Consider the following 16,014-nt stretch of genomic DNA (forward strand, 5'->3'; position numbering starts at 1 on the left):
CCCCTCTTCTCTTTTTTTTCTCATTCTTTGTCACTCAATAGTTCAGTTATCTGTGATGGAAATTAGAATTATTTAGTGACAGAAGGAAGGTAATGGACTTGACTAGAGATGTCAGCTAAACCTATCAATAAGCTAAGACAAAGAATAGAGCTGAGGAGTGCAAAGTCTTATTGATGAGGGAGCATGAGGCAAGCTGAGGGCAAAATACAAGCTAACAGCCCCACCCCACCCACCACAGGTGGAATATGTGTGATATTCCCCAGACACTTCTGGCTACTCAAGAACAAAAGAGAAGGATTTAAGTGCTTTCCATGGTAATGTGGGAACCAAAGTAAATGAAAAATTAAATTCCCTTACTGCTTACAGCCCACTGACAATTCCTTGAAACCAGCAGAGTGCCCTCACTCTAAGAGCTCAGCTGCCTTAATGATGACACTTTGCTAGGGGCAAAGGAGAATCTTAGCTTAACGTTATCCCAATGTGGAGGATCCTGTAGGTCTTCTTTCTTCATCTCAACTGCCCCAAGATATATGCTGGCAATCATACTCCAAGCTTATGTCCCCCCGCCCCGCACCCTCATATACATCTGAAAGGTCTCATGACTGAGGTTTTATTAAACGGCAATAAATGGCATTTTTATAGAAATAGCTAGCCCCTCAAGGTCCTGGAAACCTTGCTTCCAAAATTCCTTAGAGGCTTACTCTATCCCTGACCCTCTCCCAACCTGAGGGTATATAATGAGTTACCCAGCACAACCCCGGTGCAGATCTTCCTGCCCATGGGTCCTGTCCCTGTGCTTTAATAAAAATCACCTTTTGCAATAAAGATGTCTTCAAGAATTCTTTCTTGGTGGTCAGCTCTTGACCACCCCACCATCACACCAAAACTATCACTATTGCTGGAGTTTGGGAGAAAACTTAGGTTTTGGTAAGCAAGAGGACTGTAAACAGCCGAAAAATGAGAAAAATTCAGGAGTAAAACAGAGATTACTGAAGTTATGCTGAAGATCATGAAATTATTTCCATTTTTAAATTAGTTACAAATATTATAACTCACTGACAGAGATCTGTAAACTAAAGTTTATGATTATAGCCACTCACGCCAGCAATACACACACGCGCGCGCACACACACACACACACATCCAAGAGTGGAATATGACTTAGGTGTTGCTCACAGATTGATATTTCACTTCACCTTTTTAAAAATTTCCTCAAGTTGTTTGTTTTTAGTTTTCCATTCTTGAAGACAGCATACCGAAAATCATATCCATTTTCCTCAATATTTCCTTTCCCCATTTCAAGTGCAGAAAAATTCCTTGCTGGTAAATATAACAGACTGGGTTTATTTTTGTTTTAACCTCATGTTGGGACTTTATATAAGATTCTAGACAAGTCATGCGGAACTTCAGTTGTCACTGCCACAGAGGAGGTATTTTAAATCTCCACTTTCATTTTACAATAATATTGCAGATAATTGTACATGACTTATGCTTATACTGTCTTATATTTCTATATGTCTTTATGGTGTTTTAAGTACTTCCACCTATTTTGTCCAATTGGATCATAATAGCATCTTGCGAGGCACAGTGGTACAGTTCATTGTTATCACCATTTTAGAAAAATAAGCACCTAAAAATTCAGGAAGTCTGAAAAGTTACCCAAGGTCTATGGCTGGCAAACGGAAAGCTAATAACAGAATTCAGTTTTTCCTCACTCTAAATTCAGGATTTTTTTCAGTGTTATTCGATGTTCATACTACATTGACCTTGTTCTAGTGTTTCCATCATACTAGAGACATCTGTGCAAAAGAAGTTTTGCTTCAGTGTTTTTATCCTTGGTTTAAGGTTAAAAAAAAAAACAAACCTCTCTGCTGGTCTCAGCTGGACTCACAACCAAGTCCAGCACCAATACTTTATGCTCAATAAAGAAATATTTCTTACAAAAATGTTTCTTATAGAAAAATAAATGTTTTTCTACAAAAGCTAAATTATACATAATCTGTTTTACAAAAATACACTAGCCTCTGAATATCTCATGATGAGTAATCCCTCAAATCAATTTCCATCCCTCGTCACTTGCGAATACACCATGGCCTGTTCCCTCAGTCAGCTGTGTTGCTCTATGCTGAAGTGACTCTTCTACAGGAAATCACAGATTTTATTAAACAATTATAAGTGAACGTTTATTTTTGGCTAAGCTTACAAAGAATATAGGGAAGCATTTATGATCATGATAAACATACACTCAAAGTATATGAAAGCCAGAAAGAAGGGTCTTGCTGTATCAGAGAAGACTCTGGAAAGGGGCTAAGAAGTGATGGATAAACAAGAAGTTGCTGAAGACATGAGAGGTGAGGCTTCCTGGAAGAAGGGACACCAGGTATAAGGTGCAGAAACAAGGGAATTGATGGCATATTCGTGGGACTACAAGTAGATCCAAAGTGAAATGAAGGGCACCTGGGCAGCTCATTGGTTAAGCATCCAATTCTTGATCTTGGCTCAAGCTATAATTTCATGGTTTGAGCCCTGCACCAGGCTTGACGCTGATAGTGTGGAGCCTGTTTAAGATTCCCTCTCTCTCCCCCTCTCTCTCCACCTCTTCTGCTCCCTCTCTTTTTCAAAATACATTAATTAATTTAAAAAAACTATTAAAAATAAAGTGAAATAAGCAAGTGAGAGTAGCAGGAATGATGTTTAAAAGTGAGGAGGGGGAGAGTTAGATAAGGTCTTGTATGACATGCGAAGGAATTTAGACCACATCTCAACTGTTACCGAAGGGTTTTAAAGAGAAAATTGAGGGGCGCCTGGGTGGCGCAGTCGGTTAAGCGTCCGACTTCAGCCAGGTCACGATCTCACGGTCTGTGAGTTCGAGCCCCGCGATGGGCTCTGGGCCGATGGCTCAGAGCCTGGAGCCTGTTTCCGATTCTGTGTCTCCCTCTCTCTCTGCCCCTCCCCCGTTCATGCTCTGTCTCTCTCTGTCCCAAAAATAAATAAACGTTGAAAAAAAAATTTTTTTTAAAGAGAAAATTGATATGATCAGATTTGCCTTTAGAATATATTACTACAATGGCAATGTTTGGGATGTTTTAGAAAGGAGTAATCTATAGGACAAAAACCAGCTAGGAAACTTTTAAGTGCTTCCAACAGAAGGTAACGGTGTCTGTCAGGTTTGGGTGATGACAAGGTGCAGGTACAGTATGGAAGTGGTGGCTGAGGGAAGTGGAGATAAAGGAGAAAGTAATTTCAAAAGGCAAGGAAATGTCACACTAAGCAGTGGTATGTGTATTTTATATGGATATTTTAATAAATTTGATGTGGGACAATATTTACATCAAATCCCCAAACCCTCAGTTAATGATAAGGAGTGGCCTGCATGAAAGCAAAGGAGAACGACAGAGAGAAGAGCAATATTCCCTTCCTTCATGTGCCATCAAATTTTCATTAAGATATAAATTTTTACTTCTGCTTTGAGAACATACATTTTATGATGATTTGTTAGAAGATAAAAAATTGAAATGAGATTGAAGTATAAAATATTATAAGAGGTATGATTTGTCACTAGTCAAGCACCAAAGATGGGGCACCTGGGTGGCTCAGAGAGTTGAGTGTCTGACTCATGGTTTCAGCTCAGGTCCTGATCTCACAGATTCTGAGTTCGAGTCCTGTGATGGGCTCTGTGCTAACAGCACAGAGCCTGATTGGGATTCCTTCTCTCTCCTTCTCTCTCTATTCATCCCTTGTTCATGTTCACTCTCAAAATAAATAACCTTTTTTTTTTTCAAAATTACCAAAGAGAAATTAGTTATTTTTGGAAGATATAACAGTGAGTTCAGACCAAGGGACAATTCTACTTAAAGGAGATAGCATGCTTAATAGAGTAACCTACTGCCTCGAATATTGAGATAACTAGAGAATTTTTTGTAGTTGTTCAATGTTCCAAATCTCAGACATCCTTTTAAACTATTGTTAATATATCCTTCCACTTATGTGACCAATGATTTGATTTGAATAAAATTTGAGAAATGCTATAGTTAAAAGTATAAACAGGAATATAAAGAATGCAGGGCTTTCAACAATAACAGAAAGAAACAGATGACAAACGGTTTTGAAGTTGTGATAATCTGTAAAGTTGGTCTAATTGACAACCTAGAAGATCATGCTTATTCATTATGGTAGGTATTAGTGCTATTTGCCATTATTTTCAGCTCTTTAACTTCTTGGCACAAAGTAGTATTGTGCTTTCTGGTCCTCTTGAGGTTGTATGAGATTATATGAGTAGTTGTGATTAATGACTTAGGAAAAACAATGGTATGTATCTACCATTATGGATAGACACTATTGATTGCCATCAGAAATGTTTTTTCTCTCTAGTCTGACCAACAAAACCATTAGCAATGGTGGATGTTCTAAGGATCTGTGATGAACTGACCAGCTGACCAGTTATAGACATACAGTATAAGCAAGAAATAAATTTTGCTGCATTAAGCCACTGAGATATAGGAGTTGTTTGTTACTCCTGCTTACTTAACCCAGTGTTTCTTAACAGATACCCTAATTAATACATAGATTTATGACAAAAAGGTACTGCTGAAATGATATATCTCAGTAAAAGTCCTGAGACTGGTACAAAAAATATTGTTAATTGAACCATTTTCACTTACTCTGATCAGTCTTGGGGATATCTTGATCAAAAATAGGCTGACATCGTGGATGTGGAAGAGGATGTCTTTTGGTTCCTATTAGAATATCTTGCAGCCTATCATCATGAATAAATTAAACAATGCAAAATTAGATGAGATTCTTACAACCTAAACAATGTTGTGTAAAAATTATTAAAGGATTGGGGCGTCTGGGTGGCTCAGTTGGTTAAGGGACTGACTCTTGGTTTTAGCTCAGGTCATGATCTCACGGTTTGTGAGTTCAAGCCCCGTGTTGGGCTCCACAGCTGGCAGCAAGGAGCCTGCTTGGGATTCTCTCTCTTTCCCTTTCTCTCTGCCTCTCCCCTGCTTGCAGTGTCTCTATCTCTGTCAAAATAATTAAACTTTAAAAAAATATTAAAGGATTAAATTTTAATTAATAGATTACTTTGAAGTCAAATGGAAATATCCTATTAAAAAAAAGAAATATTCTATTAATTCTTTTGTTTTTTTTGGCGGGAGGAGAGGTGAAGTTTACATAACAAAATTACCCATATATAGTCTATCATTCAGTGGCCCTTAGTACATTCATGATTTTGTGGTACCATCACCTCTATCAAGTTTTAAAATTATTTCATTGTCCCCAACAAAAACCCCATACCCATTAGGCAGTCATTCTCCAGCCCTTCCTTTCTCCAGCCCCTGGCCACCATCAATCCTTTTTTCTTTCTATGTTTATACCTATTCTGGATATTTCATAAAGATGAAATCATATAATATGTTACCTTTCAAGTCTGGCTTCTTTCACTTATCATTATGTTTTCAAGGCTCATTTACTTTCAAGGCTCATCTCTCTTTCAAGGCTTACCATTTAGCATTATATTTTCAAGGCCCATCAAAAAGGAGTCAAAGGATTCATTCCTTTTTGTGACTGAGTAATATTCCATTTTATGGATATACTACATTTTGTTTATTCATCCATTGATAGATACATTTGAACAGTTTTCATCTTTTGGCTTCCTATCAATCTTATCTGGAAAATAATTCTCATCACATATTTTCCCAGGGACTATATAACTATAGCATGTAAAATATGTCAATATGAGAAATTAAGAGAAAGCAGTATTAAGCTGTGTATTGAAACCAAAACCTGACTAAACTGAATTATCAGACTTATCTGAAGAAAAAAAGACAAAAACCCTTATTTATGGTATTAGCACAACAATGGTTGGTTGTTTAAACCATATAATTTACACACATACACACACACACACAACTTTGAAAAGGAGGTCAATAATTGGGTCAGTCTTCTAGAAGGTGTTACTAGGAAATGAGGATGATACCATGCCTAAAGCATGAGAGAATAATCTTTGCTCACCTGAAAGTGCTACCTGGGCCAAGTGCCTACCAACAATGACCAGATTTCACTTAGAATTGGAGGAGAGCTCTAGGTGGTGCTGTCTCCTAAAGCTCTCTGCTGACTACTTATCTACCCAGCTGCCCTGTGTTGAGCACATCCATCATCTCTTCTGGCCCTCAGTTGATAAGCTACTGATCCTTTTGTATCTGGAAGTTATTGCAGGGATTGTATCAGGCAGAGTCACCATCATGTGACTTCTTTACTAGTAATAGACATTATTAATGAGGGGCTCTGGAGTGAAAGAACATGGGAGGGCTGTTTGTGCCTACACGTGAGAAAAATCACAGAAATTCTCAGAAATACATGGACTAGAAAGATATTGACACAGTAAGAGAAGGAAATGAGATCCTGAAGTATGTAACATTAGTCAAAGAAGCATAACTTTGTACTGTTAATATGAACTCATCTATAACTACAGACTGTAGACACCTGGGGGTTTTAAGTTATAAGGTTACACTACTATTTTGTGAATGTATATAAATAATATTGTGATAAAAAAATCAAATTTATATGTTTTATTTTTGAGGGAGAAAGGGAGGGAGGGAGGGGGAGAGAGAGAGCAAGCATAAGCAAGCTCTATGCTCAGCGCAGAGTCCTACATGGGGCTTGATCCCATGACCCTGGGATCATGACCTAAGCCGAAATCAAGATTTGGATGCTCAACCGAGTCACCCAGGTGCACCAAAACTCTATTCAAAAACAGTATTGTATTCATAATAAGATATTTTCTACTATCAGATACTAAGCATAAAAGTTCATGAAGATTATCAAATTTTGTCCCATAAACAAAGTATCCTTCACACTTAAAAATACTGAGCACTAGTCATGCTCCACTCTCAGCCACATGAGCCAAATTTCTCTGAACTTCCTGAATATTCACAGGTGAAGCAGAGTTTCATTCCTGTTCTGGCCAAAAATCTAAACGTTTTGAGGAGATTCCAGAGCTCTAGTAGTTAGGTGCTTTACCAGAATTACCTAAATTTTCAGATGTATGTTTCTTTCCATATAGATGCAACCCCTGCTTTCTATAGATTGCCCAAGCCTAACTCCTCCTAAGAAAGCAAATTTCTTAAATTCCACATATTAGTGAAATCATATGATATTTATCTTTCTCTGAATAACTTAGTTTGCTTAGCATAACACATTCTAGCTCTATCCACACCATTGCAAATGGCAAGATTTCATTCTTTTTGATAGCTGAGTAATATTCCATTGTGAATGTATATGTGTGTGTATGCACACACACACACACACACACACACACACACACACCACATCTTTATTATTCATAAGTCAATGGACACTTGGGCTGTTTTCATAATTTGGCTATTGTTGATAATGCTGCTATAAACATTGGGGTGCATGTACCCCTTCAAATCTGTATTTTTGTATCCTTTGGGTAAATACCTAATAGTGCAATTGCTGGATCATAGGGTAGTTCCATTTTTAGTTTTTTGACGAACCTCCATACTGTTCTCCAGAGTGGATGCACCAGTTTGTCTTCTCACCAACAGTGGAAGAGAGTCCCCCTATCTCTGCATCCTTGCTAACACCTGTTGTTTTTTGTGTTGTTAATTTAGTGCTGTCAGGTTCTGACAGGTGTGAGGTGGTATCTCATTGTAGTTTTGATTTGTATTTCCCTGATGATGAGTGATGTTGACTATCTTTTCATGTGTCTGTAAGCCATCTGGATGTCCTTGGAAAAGTGTCTATTCATGTCTTCTGTCCATTTCTTAACTGGCTTGTTTATCTTTTGGGTATTGAGTTTGATAAGATCTTTATAGATTTTGGATACTAACCCTTTATCAGATATGTTATTTGCAAATATCTTCTCCCATTCTGGAGGCTGCCTTATAGCTTTGTTGATTGTTTCCTTCACTGTGTAGAAGCTTTTTATCTTGATGATGTCCCAATAGTTCATGCTTGCTTTCATTTCTCTTGCCTTCAGTGATGTGTCTAATAAGAAGTTGCTATGGCTGAGGTCAAAGGGGCTTCCTATGTTCTCCTTTAGGATTTTGATGGTTTCCTACCTCACATTTAGGTCCTTCATCCATTTTGAATTTATTTTTCTCATATGTGGAATTTAAGAAACAAAGCAGATGAACATATGGGAAGGTTAGGAAAAGACAAGAAAGGGAAACAAACCACAAGAGACTCTTATTGATAGAAAACAGAGGGTTAATGGAGGAAGCTTACAGGGGGGAGATGGGCTAGATGGGTGAAAGGTATTAAGAAGGGCACTTGTGATGAGCACTGGATGTTGTATGTTAGTGATGATTCACTGAATTGTACTTTTGAAGCCAATATTGCACTGCATATTAACTAAAATTTAAATTAAAAATTAAAATAAGCAATAATAAAACAAAACAAAATAAGTCACAGAGATGCAAATTACAGCATAAGGGAATATAGTCAATAATATAGTAAGTATGGTGACATTGTATGGTGACAGATGACCACTATACTTATCATGGTGAGCATTCAGTAAATGTATAGAATTGTTGATCAATATCTTGTCCCCCTGAAGCTAATGTAATATTGCATGTTAATTATACTTCAAAAAATTATTTTAAAAATTGAAAAATAAAAAAAAGACATAAGTAAATGTAAAATAAAAAAAACAAAAGCAACTTTCCACTTACATTACTGAAAACCAGGAACACTGAATGTTTTTTTTTCCCCAGGAGGCAAACTTCAAACATCCCCAGATGTCTTTTCAAATTTGCCCAAAAGTTTCTTGGAGAACCCTCCTAAAAAAGAATACCATGTCATTGTAGAAGCTGGAGGGACACTCAAATTCTATCCAAATTTGTCATTCAGTGTCAAAGAGGAATATTAACATCCTATATAAATTTTAGGAGAATTTTTGGTTATAGGTTTGCATTCAAGATGCAGATATATACCTCACAGTTTGTAAAAGATGCAAACTTCCCTGAGGAAGTACCTTCAGTTCTTTTAAAGCAGCATTTGAAGGAGAAAGTGGACACAGTCCTGCATCTTCCTGCCAGCTAAGCAGAAATACAGAATGCTATCCACTCAGACTCCGTTATGGAAGGGAAAACTGTTTGGCATTTCTCATACAGAAATATATATTTCCACAAACCATTTCCAGCTACTGCTTTCCTCCATTATTGAGTAATAAAAGATAGTCACTATTGAAATCTAAAGCTTAAATGAGTCTGAGGTAAGAAAACAGCACACATTTAAGACATCATTTGTATAGGAGAAATTCTTCAAGAGAAACCCATAAAACTCAAAGATATTAAATAGATTTATTGCCTCTGGCTTTAAACCAAAGGGAGAATATCAGTTACACACTGTGCCCAGATGCTTTATAAAGGGCATCTGCGTTGCTTGGATATCATCACTCAATCAACTAAAAATTCATGATCAGATTCCCTCTGTAGTTAATTCTTCTCTAGGTCCTCCTCACTGAAAGGGAGATAGTATAGGGAAGAGGGCCACTGCTGTGTAAAACAGAGCAATTTTAGAAAGCTGTCCCCTGCATCACCCTGACAAGATCCTAATAGTTACACAGTGTTAGGAAGAGCAGCATGTCACAAATTCATCACGAATTCCAGCTTTCCCAGAATAACTTAAAGTAGTAGTAATAGTGACATCACTGAACTTGAACTTAAAAAGCCTGAGTTTTCTTTTATAAAACACCCTATTTTCTAACATTCTTCTGATTATTTACATATGTGGTAAACAGATCTATCACCCAGTACTTCTATAAATGCTTAAATGAAGGGGAGGGTAAAAGTGCCAGGAGGGGCTCCTCTTTTCATGAGATACTTCAAAAACTTTGCACTTTCTTAGAGAGGCTTGTCTTTCTCTCCTCTGCCAATTCTATTTTTCAAATGATATGAAATTTACATTTCAGTAAGGTAAACTCCAACGATTAAAAAAGGAAAACTGTCCGATTTTTGGAAGGAATTGCTCTTTTTAATTCTAGATGTCAGCCAGAGTAACAATGCATCTCGCAGACAGAGAACATTTTCCACACTTCACCTGTAGCCTGCGAGAAAATGCAATGAGACCAACAAGTACCTGTAAATTCCCAGGAGGCTAACAGTTTTCTTGGTCACTTTCAGCCATGGACTTGTATTTTTAATGAATCTCTCCCCCCATCCAACCTCACTTGAGGTCTTACAGCTGTTTCTCTTTGTCTCTAATTAGACACTAAAAACCGGAATGTTTTGAGAAGCTGTTTTACTGTTAAGTGGGGGGTCCCACTTAACTCTCTGCACAGTGCCAGGTAGACCCTCGGGAATGGTTTTTCTAGGGAGAAGAATGTGGTAGACCTTTTAAAGATGAAAGACTGCTGGCTGTCTTTGTTCCATATCAGGAAAATCTCGGTCTCTGTGCACTGCTGATGGGCTGGTGAAAATCTGTATTGTAGTTATATGAGCACGGGGCTGACTGGAGATAGTTTCCTGTGTAGTTTGGGGTCCATAACACAATTATGGTTTCCAGGTACCTCTGCATTGTATGTGAAGTGCCTCAATGAAGATTTTGTCACTTAGATACATCATCTGCACTGGGAACAGCAAGTTAGGGGTACAGGGGAGGGTTACTAGCATCCTTAAACAAACCAATCACGTGGCAATAACAAAAACAACAAAATCATACCTACAGTTTGTTGGGAGAGTTTACAGAAAAGAAATGAAAATGTGAGTCAGTTACATTAAAAAAGAATGAAAGTAACTTCCATGGAGTTAATAAATACCATCTCCTTTTAAAGGAGGGAATCATAACTTTTCTTAGATGACTTGGGAATTCTTATTTGACCCGTCTATGCCCTTAGAGAGGTAAAATACAGGATATAATGCTATATTATCTGGAACCTTAGGGGAAAGAACATTGGCTAAAGCAGCAGCTGGTGACATGATGAAGAAGCTAAATAAACTTCAAAATTCATGTCCATTCAGGGGTGCTTGGGTGGCTTAGTCGGTTAAGCATCCGACTTCAGCTCAGGTCATGATCTCACAGTTCGTGGCTTCGAGCCCTGTTTCAGGCCCTGCATTGACAGCTCAGAGCCTGAAGCATGCTTCGGATTCTGTGTCTCCCTCTCTGCTCCTTCCCTGCTCCTGCTCTCTCTGTGTCTCAAAAATAAGCATTAAAAAAATCCATATCCATTCAATCATGGGCCTTCTAATATTGCAATAATTTTGAAGTATTTCTCTCATAAAATGTTAGCAATTCCACCTCCAAATGATGCTTTACATTTCTTTTAATCAAATAGGTAAAAATATAAATGTATACACTTGCACAGAAAGGCAAATTATTCCTTTATTATATAATTTACTATCTTACAAAGATTTAGCATACACATACAAAAATATGTGTGCACACGCACACACACACACACACAGTGGACTTTCCTAGTGCATTTATTGATCTCCATTTATTTTACTCTCTACAAACATAGCAACTGCATGAACTTAAGAATTCCTTTCTAATGCTAAGGAAGAAAGGCCTTCTGTAGTCTATGATATGATTGTTATTGTTTTGCATACACCGTTAAAATACAAAAAGAGTAATTTTACACATGTGAGCTATAATTTAACTGTGTATAAGCCTGTCTTATATATTCCATGTGTTCTGAGTATATTCACAGGGAAACCTACTTAAGCCAGGGATGTTCATCACTGGACAAAATGCTCTGAAATCCTAACTTAGTTTGAAAGTAAATCATGTAAAGAATGCAACACATCTGACTAGTTGAAAACCTTCGGCAACAATTCCTGTAAGAAGTTTAGTTATAATATAGTATTTTTCATTTTGATAATAATGCCAATTATTTACATCCTCATTGCGTTATTCAAGCTTGCAAACTGACATAAAATAGGAGTGTCCTGGAAAGGCAGGTATGTCTGTATTGCCAAAATTTAAGCCAGGAAAATGCATTTTATACCTATTATCAATCTGTATTTTTTCCAGGAAGCTTAATATCAAATTCTTTTTCTCCATACTATATTCTATATTTAGTATAAGTGCTACCAAAGCAAGGACACCATACTATATCCTGAAAAACTAGTTTGTTTACTCTTGTGTGGATTTTTAGCTTATACATCTTACTTCTTTTCTAACACAGTTTTGTAAAAAGTTGACAAGTCCTAATGGGATTCAAAGACATAATCAAAATAGTTCATTATAAATGTATTCTGAAACTTTGGAAAATTTAATAGCCTCACCTCCCCCTAACTGGAATCCACTATGTAGCACTGGTTGCTTTTATACTTGTTTGATGACCAGATCCAGGATGGTATAATGGAAGACAGGAAACCATAGATTTGATTCAGCTACACTACTCTTTCATTCAATAATGTTTATATATCAGGTATCACGCTGTCCTGTATTTAATATGCACTCTCTCTTTGGAGAACAGTCTCATGGGCATGACTTTCTATGTGCAGAATTACATTCTGAGATTTAATAAAAAATACTATGTATATGCACTCCAAAGAACTCTAAGATAACATTTATATAAGTGGACCATCCTAAGGAGTAGCCAAAACAATGATCGTATTTCATTTATAACATTACAAAAATAAAAACTAAAGGAAGTTTCATCCACTTGTATGAAAAAAATTTTTCTGAAATACATGTATTTTACATTGGTTTTTCTTGTAAGTTACTCAGTGAGCACCTAATATTTATTGCATTAGGAGTGAACAGAATGAGATCCTAGCCATTCATCTATACTGAATTCATGGAGTCATTTTCAGGGTAATATATTCCCATTGAAATGAACAGGTCTATTAATTTCATTGAGCTTTTTATGGGTATTAGGTTTGGAAAATAATCCAAGCTGCTTGACCTGCAAATGCATACATAGTATGTAATGCCTCTAGGTTTATCAGCAAGGAAGTTTATCCAAAATTTGATTTTCTCTTCTTTAATCCCCTAATTATCTCATTTTTACATTTAAGGTGTTATGTTGCAACAAAAATTTCAGTTTTTTGGTTATGGATTCTAGATAGTATTCATTGCCTCTCTTCATGTGCATTTTTTGTTCTAAATTTATAATAGAGTTACTTTTCTTTATTAGGATAATCAGCCAATTAAAAGCATAGTTAATAAAATAATCTAATACCGTGTAGAACATAGTTTCCCTTTTAAATAAATATTATTAGCTGTATAATACCCCTTTAATACCACTAACACTATGCTAAATGCCATTTAATCTTTTTTCAGAAATTCATAAAATACTTCAGGATTTATAATACCTCAAGGTCATTATTATCAATATTTTATTATGGATGCATGAAAAATGCCAATTACAACTTTATTAACTGGAATAATGGTAGGCAGAAGGCCATGAATACGCTAAAATCCAAATTAAACTGATCACAATGCTGTACAAAGTGATTTTAATGTAAGTTTATTAAACTAGTATTCAGTACTCAGGATGTATGTACTCAATGTATTTATAATTTTAATTTAACAGATTTCTACATGTAATTATGGCCTTCTGATGCTATTATTAAAGTGATTATCCACTATGGCAATGTGTAATGATTTTTTGGTGAAAGCACTCAAGAAGAGTGAGATTCTGCCTTAAAAAAGTCACCACACTCCCCATGAGATCCCCAAAAAGGCAGTGATTATTTTACATTGACTGAATTTGAACCCCATTTACAGTTTCCTGGAAAATTTGGTGTGAACCCAAAGCTTGACCTAGAACTGTCCCAAACATGAGACCAGCTCTTGCTTTAGCCCTATCTAGTCCCTCAGCCTCTCTAAATGAGAACACATGTGAGAGAAAGCAAAGACAGAACTTGAATGTGATGCCCAGCTTGAATGAATACAAGGAAAGAAGCTGAAGAGAGAGGAAGTTAAATGGCCAGGGCCTGGCCAAAGTACCGTTCTAGTTTCCCAAATAAAGACATTTGACATAGAGCATCAATCAGTCCTGCCCCAGAGTCACCATCAACCACTTAATATCACAGAATCAGGCTCAGCCAGATTAGTTTTCTCTCCCTAAGAAGAGACACAAAGAGAAAAGGAGGAACTAAAGGGGTAGAGCAATTTTTTTTCCTCACATGAATACAAAAATAAAATCAAAACTGTATGTGGAATATAAATATAATATTTTAAATATATTGACCAATAACAACTAAAATGTTACCGTGTGTTAAAATGCCAGGTGCTGTCTGCTGAATATAGAAATCTAGAGTGACTTCTTCCTTTTTTCTTTCAGTATTAAGTATCATTCTTTGTCTCGTAACTTCCATTTACTGATGAGAAATTGTCATCATTCTTGTATCCCTTTTTCTTTTCCTCCTGTAGAAGATGTGTCCTTTCTCTGGTTGCTTTTAAGATTCTCTTCATCTTTTGTTTTCAGCAATATGACTATGTGTTGCCTAGGTTTGCTTCCTTCACATTATTCTACTTGAGTTTACTGAGTTTCTTAAATCTGTGGGTATGTTCTTTTTTTTTTTTTTTTAATTTTTTTTTTAACGTTTATTTATTTTTGGGACAGAGAGAGACAGAGCATGAACGGGGGAGGGGCAGAGAGAGAGGGAGACACAGAATCTGAAACAGGCTCCAGGCTCTGAGCCATCAGCCCAGAGCCTGACGCGGGGCTCGAACTCACGGACCGCGAGATCGTGACCTGGCTGAAGTCGGACGCTTAACCGACTGCGCCACCCAGGCGCCCCGGTATGTTCTTTACCAAACTTAAAACACATGAAAGCATTAGGTCTTAATTTTTTTTTCCTTTTTTTTAAGTTTATTTATTTATTTTTGAAAGGAGAGAGGCAGAGAGACAAGGAGAGAGAGAATCCCAAGTAGGCTCTGCACTATAAGCATGGAGCTCAATGCAGGGCTTGAATTCACGAACCGTGAGATCATGAGGCTCAACCAACTAGCCACCAAGGCGCCCCTTAACATTTTTTCTGTTCCACTTTTTTCTCCATAACTTCTGAGACCTCAATTACATCTACTTAGCTCTTGATACTTTCCCACAGGTCCCTGATGCTTGATATTTTAAATTTGTCTTATTTTGGTTAATTTCTATTAAACTGTCTTCAATTCACTAATTTTTATGCAATTAAAGTTATCCAATAACTACTTGATTTCAAATACTATATTTTGTATTGTATAATTTCTCTTAGCATTTCCATCTCTCTCCTGAAAAGTTCCATCTTGGGACCTGTGATTTTTTTTTTCAGACAATTCTTTGACATATTTATAATAGTTGTTTTAAAGTTCTTGGCAGTTAATTTTAATATCTGGATCACCTTGAATCTCTTCATAGTGACTAATTTTTCTCCTGATTAAGAGTCAGATTGTTCCCTTTTGTTGCATTCATTTATTTTTATACTATTTTGGACACCATGTTTAAAAGAACAGTGGGAAATTAAGAATACATATTTTTTCTCTCCCCCCAGAGAGCACAAGCCTTTCCTATATCTGGTAGTTAAGGGGCTGATTTTCAGATTTCTCCAAGAGTCAAACTGAACTGAGATAGGCTGCTGCTTTAATTAAAATTTGCCTCTGCTTAGCCTAACACTCAATCTCCTATGTTGCCAATGCCAAGGACACAAATATTGCTGCTTATCAAATATTGGTCAATATTTGAGCAGAGTAATTGTTGGGTTACAGTTTCCAATAGTTTTACTTTTTTTTTGAATTTTAATTCCAGCATAATTAACATAGTGTTATATTAGTTTCATGTGTACAATTTCCAATAGTTTTGATCCTCCTTGGAATTAAACTCGAATGGCCCTAAACTCCAAACACTATAAGACTGCTCAGGGTTATTTGAATTATATGTTTTCCAATCTCTCCTCCAGTGTTGTTTTCTTGGCAAATTCTGAGATCTGGGTGAGGGAAGATTGCTCACTGTCAGACTGAGTAATTTATTTTTGCATTTGGGGATTTTCCAGATTCCAATTGATCCTTTCCATCATACTTCCCTTCTTGAAAAGGACTACAATGCCTTTTCAG

General features: G+C 36.6%; 1 long non-coding RNA gene across 8 annotated transcripts in view; it reads right to left on the bottom strand.

Annotated features, from left to right (window-relative positions):
• LOC147581115 (uncharacterized) overlaps positions 1 to 16,014 on the bottom strand; it is a 1,011,143-nt gene that overhangs the window by 380,522 nt on the left and 614,607 nt on the right. For 6 of the 8 annotated variants that reach the window (XR_015251431.1, XR_015251428.1, XR_015251427.1 and 3 more), the window contains 2 exons: positions 8,700 to 8,807; positions 4,662 to 4,756 (listed from right to left, as the gene is read on the bottom strand). The exons of the other annotated variants lie outside the window; for them this stretch is intronic. This is a non-coding gene — a long non-coding RNA (uncharacterized LOC147581115). The remainder of the gene's footprint in view (positions 1 to 4,661; positions 4,757 to 8,699; positions 8,808 to 16,014) is intronic. 8 annotated transcript variants of the gene reach the window in all.

The sequence above is a fragment of the Puma concolor genome, chromosome B2 (genome assembly GCF_028749965.1).
Source record: "Puma concolor isolate L17-30 chromosome B2, mPumCon1.1.hap2, whole genome shotgun sequence".
Lineage (NCBI taxonomy): Eukaryota > Metazoa > Chordata > Mammalia > Carnivora > Felidae > Puma > Puma concolor.